The sequence below is a fragment of the Aegilops tauschii genome, chromosome 6, assembly GCF_002575655.3.
Source record: "Aegilops tauschii subsp. strangulata cultivar AL8/78 chromosome 6, Aet v6.0, whole genome shotgun sequence".
Classification (NCBI taxonomy): domain Eukaryota; kingdom Viridiplantae; phylum Streptophyta; class Magnoliopsida; order Poales; family Poaceae; genus Aegilops; species Aegilops tauschii.
Genome location: NC_053040.3, coordinates 488,208,022 through 488,224,066, shown reverse-complemented (window position 1 = coordinate 488,224,066; position 16,045 = coordinate 488,208,022). Strand labels below are relative to the sequence as shown.

General features: G+C 42.9%; 1 pseudogene; it reads right to left on the bottom strand.

Moving 5' to 3' along the window:
* Nucleotides 1-7,174: 7,174 nt before the first annotated feature.
* On the bottom strand, nucleotides 7,175-15,134 carry LOC109742757 (divinyl chlorophyllide a 8-vinyl-reductase, chloroplastic-like; annotated as a pseudogene).
* Between the last annotated feature and the right edge of the window lie 911 nt (nucleotides 15,135-16,045).

The following is a 16,045-nucleotide window of genomic DNA, read 5'->3' as shown; positions in this document are numbered from 1 at the left end:
ATTTATCATGATATAAGGAAATAAATAATAACTTTATTATTGCCTCTAGGGCATATTTCCTTCAGTCTCCCACTTGCACTAGAGTCAATAATCTAGATTACACAGTAATGATTCTAACACCCATGGAGTCTTGGTGCTGATCATGTTTTGCTCGTGGAAGAGGCTTAGTCAACGGGTCTGCAACATTCAGATCCGTATGTATCTTGCAAATTTCTATGTCTCCCACCTGGACTGGATCCCGGATGGAATTGAAGCATCTCTTCATGTGCTTGGTTCTCTTGTGAAATCTAGATTCCTTAGCCAAGGCAATTGCACCAGTATTGTCACAAAAGATTTTTATTGGACCCAATGCACTAGGTATGACACCTAGATCAGATATGAACTCCTTCATCTAGACTCCTTCATTTGCTGCTTCCGAAGCAGCTATGTACTCCGCTTCACACGTAGATCCCGCCACAACGCTTTGTTTAGAACTGCACCAAGTGACAGCTCCACCGTTCAATGTAAACACGTATCCGGTTTGCGATTTAGAATCGTCTGGATCAGTGTCAAAGCTTGCATCAACGTAACCATTTACAATGAGCTCTTTGTCACCTCCATAAACGAGAAACATATCCTTAGTCCTTTTCAGGTATTTCAGGATATTCTTGAGCGCTGTCCAGTGATCCACTCCTGGATTACTTTGGTACCTCCCTGCTAGACTTATAGCAAGGCACACATCAGGTCTGGTACACAGCATTGCATACATGATAGAGCCTATGGCTGAAGCATAGGGAACATCTTTCATCTTCTCTCTATCTTCGGCAGTGGTCGGGCATTGAGTCTTACTCAACTTCACACCTTGTAACACAGGCAAGAACCCTTTCTTTGCTTGATCCATTTTGAACTTCTTCAAAACTTTGTCAAGGTATGTGCTTTGTGAAAGTCCAATTAAGCGTCTTGATCTATCTCTATAGATCTTGATGCCCAATATGTAAGCAGCTTCACCGAGGTCCTTCATTGAAAAACTCTTATTCAAGTATCCCTTTATGCTATCCAGAAATTTCTATATCATTTCCAATCAACAATATGTCATCCACATATAATATCAGAAATGCTACAGAGCTCCCACTCACTTTCTTGTAAATACAGGCTTCTCTAAAAGTCTGTATAAAACCAAATGCTTTGATCACACTATCAAAGCATTTATTCCAACTCCGAGAGGCTTGCACCAGTCCATAAATGGATCGCCAGAGCTTGCACACTTTGTTAGCTCCCTTTGGATCGACAAAACCTTCCGGTTGCATCATATACAACTCTTCTTCCAGAAATCCATTCAGGAATGCAGTTTTTACATCCATTTGCCAAATTTCATAATCATAAAATGCGGCAATTGCTAACATTATTCGGACAGACTTAAGCATCGCTACGGGTGAGAAGGTCTCATCGTAGTCAATCCCTTGAACTTGTCGAAAACCTTTCGCAACAAGTCGAGCTTTATAGACAGTAACATTACCGTCAGCGTCAGTCTTCTTCTGGAAGATCCATTTATTCTCAATGGCTTGCCGATCATCGGGCAAGTCAACCAAAGTCCATACTTTGTTCTCATACATGGAGCCCATCTCAAATTTCATGGCCTCAAGCCATTTTGCGGAATCTGGGCTCACCATCGCTTCTTCATAGTTCGTAGGTTCGTCATGGTCTAGTAACATAACCTCCAGAACAGGATTACCGTACCACTCTGGTGCGGATTTTATTCTGGATGACCTATGAGGTTCAGTAACAACTTGATCTGAAGTTCCATGATCCTCATCATTAACTTCCTCACTAATTGGTATAGATGTCACAGGAACCGGTTTCTGTGATGAACTATTTTCCAATAAGGGAGCAGGTACGGTTACCTCATCAAGTTCTACTTTCCTCCCACTCACTTCTTTCGAGAGAAACTCCTTCTCTAGAAAGGATCCATTCTTAGCAACAAATGTCTTGCCTTTAGATCTGTGATAGAAGGTGTACCCAACAGTCTCCTTTGGGTATCCTATGAAGACACATTTCTCCTATTTGGGTTCGAGCTTATCAGGTTGAAGATTTTTCACATAAGCATCGCAGCCCCAAACTTTAAGAAACGAAAACTTTGGTTTCTTGCCAAACCACAGTTCATAAGGCGTCGTCTCAACGGATTTCGATGGTGCCCTGTTTAACGTGAATGCAGCCGTCTCTAAAGCATAACCCCAAAATGATAGCGGTAAATCAGTAAGAGACATCATAGATCGCACCATATCTAGTAAAGTACGATTACGACGTTCGGACACACCATTACGCTGTGGTGTTCCGGGTGGCGTGAGTTGCGAAACTATTCCGCATTGTTTCAAATGTAGACCAAACTCGTAACTCAAATATTCTCCTCCACGATCAGATCGTAGAACTTTATTTTCTTGTTACGATGATTTTCAACTTCACTCTGAAATTCTTTGAACTTTTCAAATGTTTCAGACTTATGTTTCATTAAGTAGATATACCCATATCTGCTTAAATCATCTGTGAAGGTGAGAAAATAACGATATCCGCCGCGAGCCTCAACATTCATCGGACCACATACATCTGTATGTATGATTTCCAACAAATCTGTTGCTCGCTCCATAGTTCCGGAGAACGGCAATTTAGTCATCTTGCCCATGAGGCATGGTTCGCAAGTACCAAGTGATTCCAAAAGTCCATCAGTATGGAGTTTCTTCATGCGCTTTACACCAATATGACCCAAACGGCAGTGCCACAAATAAGTTGCACTATCATTATCAACTCTGCATCTTTGGGCTTCAACATTATGAATATGTGTATCACTACTATCGAGATTCAAAAAATAGACCACTCTTCAAGGGTGCATGACCATAAAAGATATTACTCATATAAATAGAAAGAACAACCATTATTCTCTGATTTAAATGAATAACCGTCTCGCATCAAACAAGATCCAGATATAATGTTCATGCTCAACGCTGGCACCAAATAACAATTATTTAGGTCTAATACTAATCCCGAAGGTAGATGTAGAGGTAGCGTGCCGACGGCGATCACATCGACTTTGGAACCGTTTCCCACGCGCATCGTCACGTCGTCCTTGCCAGTGTTCGCTTAATCCGTAGTCCCTGTTTTGAGTTGCAAATATTAGCAACAGAACCAGTATCAAATACCCAGGTGCTACTGGGAGCTGTGGTAAGGTACACATCAATAACATGTATATCACATATACCTTTGTTCACCTTGCCATCCTTCTTATCCGCCAAATACTTGGGGCAGTTCCTCTTCCAGTGACCAGTCCCTTTGTAGTAGAAGCACTCAGTCTCAGGCTTGGTCCAGACTTGGGTTTCTTCTCTTGAGCAGCAACTTGCTTGCTGTTCTTCTTGAAGTTCCCCTTCTTCTTCCCTTTGCCCTTTTTCTTGAAACTGGTGGTCTTATTAACCATCAACACTTGATGCTCCTTCTTGATTTCTACCTCCGCAGCTTTTAGCATTGCGAAGAGCTCGGGAATCGTCTTATCCATCCCTTGCCTGTTATACTTCATCACGAAGCTCTTGTAGCTTGGTGGCAGTGATTGAAGAATTCTGTCAATGATGCTATCATCCGAAAGATTAACTCCCAGTTGAATCAAGTGATTGTTATACCCAGACATTTTGAGTATATGCTCACTGACAGAACTATTCTCCTCCATCTTACACCTGTAGAACTTATTGGAGACTTCATATCTCTCAATCTGGGCATTTGCTTGAAATATTAACTTCAACTCCTGGAACATCTCATATGCTCCATGACGTTCAGAACGTCGTTGAAGTCCCGGTTCTAAGCCGTAAAGCATGGCACACTGAACTATTGAGTAGTCATCAGCTTTGCTCTGCCAGACGTTCATAACATCTGGTGTTGCTCCTGCAGCAGGTTTGGCACCTAGCGGTGCTTCCAGGACGTAATTCTTCTGTGCAGCAATGAGGATAATCCTCAAGTTACAGACCCAGTCCGTGTAATTGCTACCATCATCTTTCAACTTTGCTTTCTCAAGGAACGCATTAAAATTCAACGGAACAACAGCACGGGCCATCTATCTACAATCAACATAGACAAGCAAGATACTATCAGGTACTAAATTCATGATAAATTTAAGTTCAATTAATCATATTACTTAAGAACTCCCACTTATATAGACATCTCTCTAATCCTCTAAGTGATCACGTGATCCATATCAACTAAACCATAACCGATCATCACGTGAAATGGAGTACCTTTCAATGGTGAACATCACTATGTTGATCATATCTACTATATGATTCACGCTCGACCTTTCGGTCTCAGTGTTCCGAGGCCATATCTGCATATCCTAGGCTCGTCAAGTTTAACCTGAGTATTCTGCGTGTGCAAAACTGGCTTGCACCCGTTGTAGATGGACGTAGAGCTTATCACACCCGATCATCACGTGGTGTCTGGGCACGACGAACTTTGGCAACGGTGCATACTCAGGGAGAACACTTTTATCTTGAAATTTAGTGAGAGATCATCTTATAATGCTACCGTCAATCAAAGCAAGATAAGATGCATAAAAGATAAACATCACATGCAATCAATATAAGTGATATGATATGGCCATCATCATCTTGTGCTTGTGATCTCCATCTCCGAAGCACCGTTATGATCACCATCGTCACCGGTGCGACACCTTGATCTCCATCATAGCATCGTTGTCGTCTCGCCAATCTTATGCTTCTACGACTATCACTACCGCTTAGTGATAAAGTAAAGCATTACAGGGCGATTGCATTGCATACAATAAAGCGACAACCATATGGCTCCTGCCAGTTGCCGATAACTCGGTTACAAAACATAATCATCTCATACAATAAAATTTAGCATCATGCTTTGACCATATCACATCACAACATTCCCTGCAAAAACAAGTTAGACGTCCTCTACTTTGCTGTTGCAAGTTTTACGTGGCTGCTACGGGCTGAGCAAGAACCGTTCTTACCTACACATCAAAACCACAATGATAGTTTGTCAAGTTGCTGTTGTTTTAACCTTCGCAAGGACCGGGCGTAGCCACACTCGGTTCAACTAAAGTTGGAGAAACTGACACCCGCCAGCCACCTGTGTGCAAAGCACGTCGGTAGAACCAGTCTCGCGTAAGCGTACGCGTAATGTTGGTCTGGGCCGCTTCATCCAACAATACTGCCGAACCAAAGTATGACATGCTGGTAAGCAGTATGACTTATATCGCCCACAACTCACTTGTGTTCTACTCGTGCATATGACATCTACGCATAAAACCTGGCTCGGATGCCACTGTTGGGGAACGTAGTAATTTCAAAAAAATTCCTACGCACACGCAAGATCATGGTGATGCATAGCAACGAGAGGGGAGAGTGTTGTCCACGTACCCTCGTAGACCGAAAGCGGAAGCGTTAGCACAATGCGGTTGATGTAGTCGTACGTCTTCACGATCCGACCGATCAAGTACCGAACGCACGGCACCTCCGAGTTCAGCACACGTTCAGCCCGATGACGTCCCACGAACTCCGATCTAGCCGAGTGTTGAGGGAGAGTTTCGTTAGCACGACGGCGTGATGATGATGATGATGTTCTACCGACGCAGGGCTTCGCCTAAGCACCGCTACAGTATTATCGAGGTGGACTATGGTGGAAGGGGGCACCGCACACGGCTAAAAGATCAACGGATCAATTGTTGTGTCTTTGGGGTGCCCCCTGCCCCCGTATATAAAGGAGCACGGGGGGGAGGTGCGGCCGGCCAGGAGGAGGCGCGCCATGAGGAGTCCTACTCCCACCGGGAGTAGGACTCCCTCCCTACCTTGTTGGATTAGGAGAAGGGGGGAAAGAGGAGGGAGAGAGGAAAGAAAGCGGGGCCGCCCCCCTCTCCTTGTCATATTCGGACTAGAGGGGGAGGGGCACGCGGGCCCTGCTCTAGCCGCCTCTCCTCTTCTCCACTAAGGCCCACTATGGCCCATTAAGCCCCCGGGGGGTTCCGGTAACCCCTCGGTACTCTGGTAAAATCCCGATTTCACCTGGAACACTTCTGATATCCAAATATAGGCTTCCAATATATCAATCTTCATGTCTCGACCATTTCGAGACTCCTCGTCATGTCCGTGATCACATCCGGGACTCCGAACAACCTTCAGTACATCAAAACTCATAAGCTCATAATATAACCGTCATCGAAACTTTAAGCGTGCGGACCCTACGGGTTCGAGAACTATGTAGACATGACCGAGACACGTCTCCGGTCAGTAACCAATAGCGAAACCTGGATGCTCATATTGGCTCCCACATATTCTACGAAGATCTTTATCGGTCAGACCGCATAACAACATATGTTGTTCCCTTTGTCATCGGTATGTTACTTGCCCGAGATTCGATCGTCGGTATCTCAATACCTAGTTCAATCTCGTTACCGGCAAGTCTCTTTACTCGTTCCGTAATACATCATCCCGCAACTAACTCATTAGTTGCAATGCTTGCAAGGCTTAAGTGATGTGCATTATCGAGTGGGCCCAGAGATACCTCTCCGACGATCGGAGTGACAAATCCTAATCTCGAAATACGCCAACCCAACAAGTACCTTCGGAGACACCTGTAGAGCACCTTTATAATCACCCAGTTACGTTGTGATGTTTGGTAGCACACAAAGTGTTCCTCCGATAAACGGGAGTTGCATAATCTCATAGTCATAGGAACATGTATAAGTCATGAAGAAAGCAATAGCAACATACTAAACGATCGAGTGCTAAGCTAACGGAATGGGTCAAGTCAATCACATCATTCTCCTAAAGATGTGATCCCGTTAATCAAATGACAACTCGTGTCAATGGCTAGGAAACATAACCATCTTTGATCAACGAGCTAGCCAAGTAGAGGCATACTAGTGACACTCTGTTTGTCTATGTATTCACACAAGTATTATGTTTCCGGTTAATACAATTCTAGCATGAATAATAAACATTTATTATGATATAAGGAAATAAATAATAACTTTATTATTGCCTCTAGGGCATATTTCCTTAGCGCCCAGGGAGTAGGGCGCCCCCTCAACCCTCGTGGATGCCTCGTGTCCTTCCCGGACTACTTCTTATTTTTCCTATTTCTTAAATATTCCAACACGGAGAAAAACTGCTATTAGAACTGTTTTGGAGTCAGCTTACTTACCGTACCACATACCTATTCCTTTTCGGAGTCTGAAACGTTCTGGAAAGTGTCCCTTATGTATTCCTCCGAGGTTACGGTTTCAATAACATTGGTTTCAACATTTATGGGGTTACCTGAGATATAATGTTTAATTCTTTGACCGTTCGCCACCTTCGGATCTGTGCCTTCGAAGTTGTTGATTTTTATGGCACCGGAACGATAGACCTCCTCAATAACAAAAGGACCTACCCATTTAGAGAGGAGTTTTCCTGCAAAAAATCTTAAACGAGAGTTCTATAGCAAAACATAATCACCTACATTAAACTCACGCTTTTGTATCCTTTTGTCATGCCATCTTTTAACTTTTTCTTTAAACAGTTTGGCATTCTCATAGGCCTGGGTTCAACACTCATCAAGTGAGCTAATGTCAAATAGTCTCTTCTCACCGGCAAGTTTGAAGTCATAATTGAGCTCTTTAATGGCCCAATATGCCTTATGTTCTAGTTCGAGAGGGAAGTGACATGCTTTTCCATAAACCATTTTATACGGAGACATACCCATAGGATTTTTATATGCAGTTCTATAGGCCCATAATGCATCATCAAGTTTCTTGGACCAATTCTTTCTAGATCTATTAACAGTCTTTTGCAAAATTAATTTAATCTCTCTATTACTCAGCTCTACTTGGCCACTAGATTGTGGGTGGTATGGAGATGCAATTCTATTATTAACGTCATACTTAGCAAGCATTTTACGAAAAGCACCATGAATAAAATGTGAACCACCATCGGTCATTAAGTATCTAGGGACTCCAAACCTCGGGAAAATAACTTCTTTAAGCATCTTAATAGAGGTGTTATGATCAACACTACTAGTTGGAATAGCTTCTACCCACTTAGTAACGTAATCAACAGCAACTAAAATATGTGTATACCCATTAGAGGAAGGAAACGGTCCCATATAATCAAATCCCGAAACATCAAATGGTTCAATAACAAGTGAATAGTTCATAGGCATTTCTTGACGTCTACTAATATTACCAATTCTTTGACATTCATCACAAGACAAGACAAACTTACGGGCATCCTTAAAAAGAGTAGGTCAATAAAAACCGGATTGCAATACCTTATGTGCAGTTCTGTCTCCAGCATGGTGTCCTCCGTAGGCCTCGGAGTGACACTTGTGTAGGATCTGTTCCTGTTCATGCTCAGGTACACAACGTCTAATAACACCATCTACTCCTTTATAGAGGTGTGGGTCATCCCAGAAGTAATGTCTTAAATCATAGAAAAACTTTTTCTTTTGCTGGTATGTGAAACTAGGTGGTATAAATTTAGCAACAATGTAATTAGCATAATCAGCATACCATGGAGCAGTACGAGAAGCATTTATGACAGCTAATTGTTCATCAGGAAAGCTGTCATCAATAGGGAGTGGGTCATCAAGAACATTTTCTAACCTAGACAAGTTGTCTGCAACGGGGGTTCTCAGCTCCCTTTCTATCTATAATATGCAAATCAAATTCTTGTAGCAAGAGAACCCATCTAATAAGTCTAGGTTTAGCATCTTTCTTTTCCATAATATATTTAATAGCATCATGATCAGTATGAACAGTTACTTTAGAATCAACAATATAAGGTATGAACTTATCACAAGCAAATACAATTGCTAAAAATTCTTTTTCAGTAGTAGCATAATTTCTCTGGGCACTGTCTAGAGTTTTACTAGCATATTGGATAACATTTAATTTCTTATCAACTTTTTTTCCTAGAACAACACCTACAGCATAATCACTAGCATCACACATAATTTCAAAGGGTAAATTCCAATCAGGTGGCTGAACAATAGGTGCAGAAATCAAAGCTTTCTTAAGTATTTCAAATGCTTCTACACAATCATCATCAAAGACAAAAGGAACATCTTTTTGTAAGAGATTAGTCAGAGGCCTAGAAATTTTTTAGAAGTCTTTAATGAACCTCCTATAAAAACCAGCATGACCAAGGAAACTCCTTCTACCTTTAATGTCCTTAGGACACGGCATATTTTCAATAGCATCAACTTTAGCTTTATCAACTTCAATACCTCTTTCAGAAATTGTATGCCCCAAGACAATACCTTCATTAACCATAAAGTGGCACTTCTCCCAATTCAAGACAAGATTAGTTTCTTCACATCTCTGCAAAACTCGATCAAGGTTGCTTAAGCAATCGTCAAAAGAAATTCCATATATGGAGAAATCATCCATGAAAACCTCAACAATCTTTTCACAAAAGTCAGAGAATATAGCAGTCATACATCTTTGAAAGGTAGCAAGTGCATTGCATAAACCAAATGGCATACGTCTATAAGCAAAGGTACCGAAAGGGCAAGTAAAAGTGGTCTTTTCTTGATCCTCCTTTGACATAGGTATTTGAGAGAAACCAGAATAACCGTCTAGAAAGCAAAAATGTGTATGTTTGGATAATCTTTCTAGCATTTGATCAATAAAAGGTAAAGGGTAATGATCCTTTTTAGTAGCTTTATTTAGTTTACGGAAATCAATTACCATTCTATAACCTGTAACAATTCTTTGTGGGATCAATTCATCTTTATCATTAGGAACTACAGTAATACCTCCCTTCTTAGGGACACAATGGACAGGACTTACCCACTGACTATCAGCAACAGGATAAATTATACCTGCCTCCAGAAGCTTTAGTATTTCTTTTCTTACCACTTCTTTCATCTTAGGATTTAACCGTCGTTGGTGATCAACAACCAGTTTAGCGTCTTTCTCCAATTTTATTTTGTGCTGGAATAGAGTGGGACTAATGCCCTTAAGATCATCAAGAGTATATCCAATAGCAGCATGGTGCTTCTTCAGAGTTTTCAATAATTTCTCTTCTTCCTTCTCTGAAAGGTTAGCACTAATAATAACAGGATATATCTTCTTTTCATCAAGATAAGCATATTTAAGAGTATCAGGTAATGGTTTAAGCTCAAACACGGGATCACCCTTGGGTGGAGGAGGATCCCCTAGAATTTTAACAGGCAAGTTGTGTTTCAAAATAGGTCCTTGTTTAAAGAATACTTCATCTATTTCCCTTCTTTCATTCATAAACATATCATTTTCATGGTCTAGCAAATATTGTTCTAAAGGATCATTAGGAGGCACGGCAATAGAAGCAAGACCAATAATTTCATCTTTACTAGGCAATTCTTTATCATGGGGTTGTCTACGAAATTTAGCAAAATTAAAATCATGAGACATATCCCCTAAACCAATAGTAACAACATCCTTTTTGCAATCTATCTTAGCATTAACAGTATTCAAGAAGGGTTTGCCAAATATAATGGGACAAAAGTCATCTTGTGGGGAACCAAGAACAAGAAAATCAGTAGCATATTTAATTTTCCCACACAAGACTTCAACATCTCTAATAATCCCAACTGGTGAAATAGTATCTCTATTAGCAAGCTTAATTGTAACATCAATACCTTCTAACTCAGCAGGTGCAATGTCATGCATAATTCTTCGTATAAAGAATGAGGTATTGCGCTCGCACTAGCACCCATATCACATAAGCCATGATAGCAATGATCTCCTATTTTAACAGAAATAATAGGCATGCCTACAACAGGTCTATGTTTATTTTTAGTATCGGGTCTAGCAATTCTAGCAGCTTCATCACAGAATTAAATAACATGCCCATCAATATTATCGGCCAAGAGATCTTTAACCATAGCAATACTAGGTTAAACTTTAATTTGCTCAGAGGGTGTAGGTTTCCTAGTATTACTCTTACGAACCACAGTTGAAGCTTTAGCATGATCCTTTATTCTAACAGGGAAAGGTGGTTTCTCAATATAAGCGGTAGGAATAATAGGATCAACATTATAGGTGATAGTCTTTTCTTCAACTTTAATAGGTTCAAATACTTTTACTTCAATGGGAGGATGATATTTAAACCACTTCTCCTTAGGGAGATCAACATGAGTAGCAAATGATTCACAGAAAGAAGCTACTATCTCAGAGTCAAGTCCATATTTAGTGCTAAATTCACGAAAAGCATCGGTATCCATAAAAGATTTAACACAATCAAACTTAGGTGTTATACCTGACTCCTTACCTTCGTCGAGATCCCAATCTTTAAAGTTGAGTTTAATTCTTTCCAATAAATCCCATCTGAATTCAATAGTCTTCATCATAAAAGAACCAGTACAAGAAGTATCGAGCATGGAGCGATTATTGAGAGAAAGTCGAGCATAAATTTTTTGAATAATAATTTCTCTTGAGAGCTCATGATTGGGGCATGAATATAACATTGACTTAAGCCTCCCCCAAGCTTGAGCGATGCTTTCTCCTTCGCGAGGCCAAAAATTATATATAATTACGATCACGATGAACCAGATGCATAGGATAAAACTTCTGATGAAATTCCAATTTCAATCTGTTGTAGTTCCATGATCCAATATCATCGCATAGCCTAAACCATGTCAATGCCTTTCCCTTCAAAGATAAAGGGAAGACCTTATTCTTGATAACATCCTTGGGCATACCTGCAAGCTTAAATAATCCACAAACTTCATCCACATAGATTAGGTGCAAATCGGGATGCAATGTTCCATCTCCTGTAGAAGGATTAGCTAGCAGTTTCTCTATCATACCTGAAGGAATTTCAAAGTAAACATTTTCAGTAGGTTCAGTAGGTTGAGGAGCAACTCTTTGCTCTACTGGTCGAGGTGAAGATACCCCGAACAAGCCCCTCAAAGGATTACTTTCCATAGTAACAAGTGACAGTAAATTTCAGCACACTATATAAATTTTTCCTTACCAAAGGCGCTTCACTCCCCGACAACGGCGCCAAAAAAGAGTCTTAATGACCCACAAGTATAGGGGATCTATCGTAGTCCTTTCGATAAGTAAGAGTGTCGAACCCAACGAGGAGCAGAAGGAAATGACAAGCGGTTTTCAGTAAGGTATTCTCTGCAAGCACTGAAATTATCGGTAACAGATAGTTTTGTGATAAGGTAATTTGTAACGGGTAACAAGTAACAAAAGTAAACAAGGTGCAGCAAGGTAGCCCAATCCTTTTTGTAGCAAAGGACAAGCCTGGACAAACTCTTATATAAAGGAAAACGCTCCCGAGGACACAGGGGAATTATCGTCAAGCTAGTTTTCATCATGCTCATATGATTCGCGTTTGTTACTTTGATAATTTGATATGTGCGTGGACCGGTGCTTGGGTACTTCCCTTTCTTGGACAAGCATCCCACTTATGATTAACCCCTCTCGCAAGCATCCGCAACTACGAAAGAAATATTAAGGTAAACCTAACCATAGCATGAAACATATGGATCCAAATTAGCCCCTTACGAAGCAACGCATAAACTAGGGTTTAAGCTTCTGTCACTCTAGCAACCCATCATCTACTTATTACTTCCCAATGCCTTCCCCTAGGCCCAAACAATGGTGAAGTGTCATGTAGTCGACATTCACATAACACCACTAGAGGAAAGACAACATACATCTCATCAAAATATCGAACGAATACCAAATTCACATGACTACTTATAGCAAGACTTCTCCCATGTCCTCAGGAACAAACGTAACTACTCACAAATCATATTCATGTTCATAATCATAGGGGTATTAATATGCATAAAGGATCTGAACATATGATCTTCCACCAAATATACCAACTAGCATCAACTACAAGGAGTAATCAACACTACTAGCAACCCACAGGTACCAATCTGAGGTTTTGAGACAAAGATTGGATACAAGAGATGAACTAGGATTTGAGATGAGATGGTGCTGGTGAAGATGTTGACGGAGATTGACCCCCTCCCGATGAGAGGATCGATGGTGATGACGATGGTGATGATTTCCCCCTCCCGGAGGGATGTTTCCCCGGCAGAACAGCTCCGCCGGAGCCCTAGATTGGTTTCACCAGGTTCCGCCTCGAGACGGCGGCGCTTCGTCCCGAAAGCTTCCTTATGAATTTTTCCAGGGCGAAAGACTTTATATAGCAAAAGATGGCACCGGAGGCCTGCCAGGGGGCCCACGAGGCAGGGGGCGCGCCTAGGGTGTAGGGCGCGCCCCCCACCCTCGTGGACAGGGTGTGGCCCCCCTCTGGTGCTTTTTTCGCCCAATATTTTTAATATATTCCAAAACTGACTTCTGTGAAATTTCATGACTTTTAGAGTTGTGCAGAATAGGTCTCTAATATTTGCTCATTTTCCAGCCCAGAATTCCAGCTGCCGGCATTCTCCCTCTTCGTGTAAACCTTGTAAAATAAGAGAGAATAGGCATAAGTATTGTGACATAATGTGTAATAACAGCCCATATGCAATAAATATCGATATAAAAGCATGATGCAAAATGGACGTATCACACCTTATCGAAGAACTTCTCGAGCGTGTCTTTGCCATAGCTCGATGTCTTCTCGCCGTTCTACTCCCCGGTCTTAGGATCGAGCACTAGCATGCTCTCCGACGCATAGTACCTCCCAATTTTGCCGAACTCGACGGCATCCTCCAGCCCCGGGAACACCTTGGCCAATCCATCGAGCACCCAGATGAGACCATCCATGATCTGAATGGGCACCTTGATGAACCTGGGTTCTCGCCCCGAGCAGCCGGAACAACATCTCCCCTTGCTCCAGCGGCGTGAGGGGCCTTCCCCGGTCCTCCAATTGGAAGAAGCTTGTTAGCCTTTTCCTGGTCGAAGATGCAATCCGCGATGAAGGAGGCGAGATCCTCCTCGCTGATAGGCTTGCAAGCGCAGAGCTTGCCGTCGCCAAACATGACGTAGGGATTGCCCTTCTTGACGGTTTCGACCTGGCCGCTGAGGCTCTTGAAGAAGGCGGTGGGGCGGACGACACTGTAGGTGAAGGTCGGGTCCCGGGCCGCCTCGGCGGCGAGCTCGCCCTCGAACTTGAGCTTGGCGCGCTGGAACTCGAGGAGTGGCTTATGGACGCAGACGGCGGAGAGGAGGACGAAGTGGGCGGCGTCGAGGCTGCGTGCGGCCTGGAGAGTGTGGAGCGTGGCGCGGTAGTCGACGCGCCACGAGTCCTGCACCCCGCCATCGCGGCTGGCGAGGTAGCAGACCACGGCGTATACGGGACGGTATCCCGACCCCGAGAGGTCTGCGAGGAGGGCGCCCGGGTCGGTGACATCGGAGAAGACGACGCGGGCGGGGGCAAGGTCGGAGACAGCCTCCTCAGGGGAGTTTTTGCCGCGGACGCCGCTGCGGGGCCGGGCAACGGCGACAACGCGGTGGCCGCAGCGAAGCAGCTCGCGGACGATGAAGCAGCCGATGTAGCCCGTGGTGTCGGTGACGAGGACGGTGGTCTTAGAGGGGGGCAAGGAGCGGAAAGGCTGGGCCGCGGCCGGGGAGGGCGACATCGCAGAGGAGGTGAGGATACGTCCCCCGCGGCGGCAAGCCTTGTCGGTTGTGAGAGGAAAGGAGAGGAAGCGCGGTGTGGGGCGGGGAGCGGCGGCGGAGGCGATGGCCGTGCTCTTGGGGGGCGGGAGGAGACTGAGAGGAGAAGGGCGGCCATCGTGCTCGACGGAAATGCGGTATCGACTATCGTGTGTAGGATGCCGGCGAGCGTTTGTGGTGGTGGCAGGGGAGGCAATCCGGTTTTTATTTTATTTTATTTTTTGAGAGAGAGAGAAAACAGGTTATTGTACCGCAAACGTTCACACTGGGCTTAGTATAATCTCGGCCCACGGGCCGTTGTTGGTCTTTAGTCGGGCCTTCCTCCTCCCCCGTTTTGCACAATTCTTGTTTTTTCTTCTCGTCTAGATGGAGGTTTTGGTTTGAGCAGAAATGCATTGCCGGTGATGACAGCATTTCGTTTGAGCCTCGGTGACAATTGTGCGTATCCAGTAAGTGTTATTACTCGTGTTACCGGTGGCAATGACCAATTTAGGAATGCTAATCTGAGGCAAATCGACTCCCGTAGCTTAACACCTGCTAATATCATGGCCGGCGGAAGAAATAAAATATGAAATCGCTAGTTGGCCTGAGGAGGATGGTGTTGGAATTATATGTCCTGCAACTATATTCAAATTACTTGAAATTACTAATATTCGGAATACCTTCTATGAAACTATGCATGTATTTATGCATGAAATTGTTTTACAAGTTTATCATGAAATTATTACTTGCTGGAATCTCTACTCTTATAAAAAAATCGAGTTGGTGATGATGGTATGCCTGCCATCTTGTAATATAGACCGTCCGATCTATATCTGACGGATAGAAAGCAAACTATGACAATTTAAAAAAAAAAGGACCACACATCTCTCCACATTTACAAATAAGGTCTTGCCTCGTTCATCCTTATCTCCTACGACCTCATTGCTAAGCAATTAAAAAAGAAAGTCTCTGAAACAATCTGGCATGGTGGCCGCCTGCCGGCGCCGTCCATCCCCATGCCTCCGCCCTGTCCGACCACCAGTCACCACCACGCCCCACTTCTCCTCACCTTATCTCTCATCTTTCTTGAGATATCATTTTTTCGATGAAATTCTCAAGATACCATTTTTCCGATAAAATTCTCAAGATATCATTAGTTTTTACACATGGAATTATTCCTGCATGGGTCAATCACAACAGATGTTTTGTAAAAAAAAGCATTTTGATGTTCCGTGCAATGCACGGGCATCTTGCTAGTATACTTAAATAATATATGCTTAATCAAGTTGGTCGATTATCAGTGGAATACAATATACTATTTATATTGGAAAGACTAGCCGGATACACTGATGATTGGAACGAGCTAGATCGTATAGTTAGATTATAACCCTAATGTTGATCTATGTAATTAGATGAATTTACACTATTATGCCGCGTTGCTCACAAGCGCGTGCTCCGGGGACATAACGGGTAGAA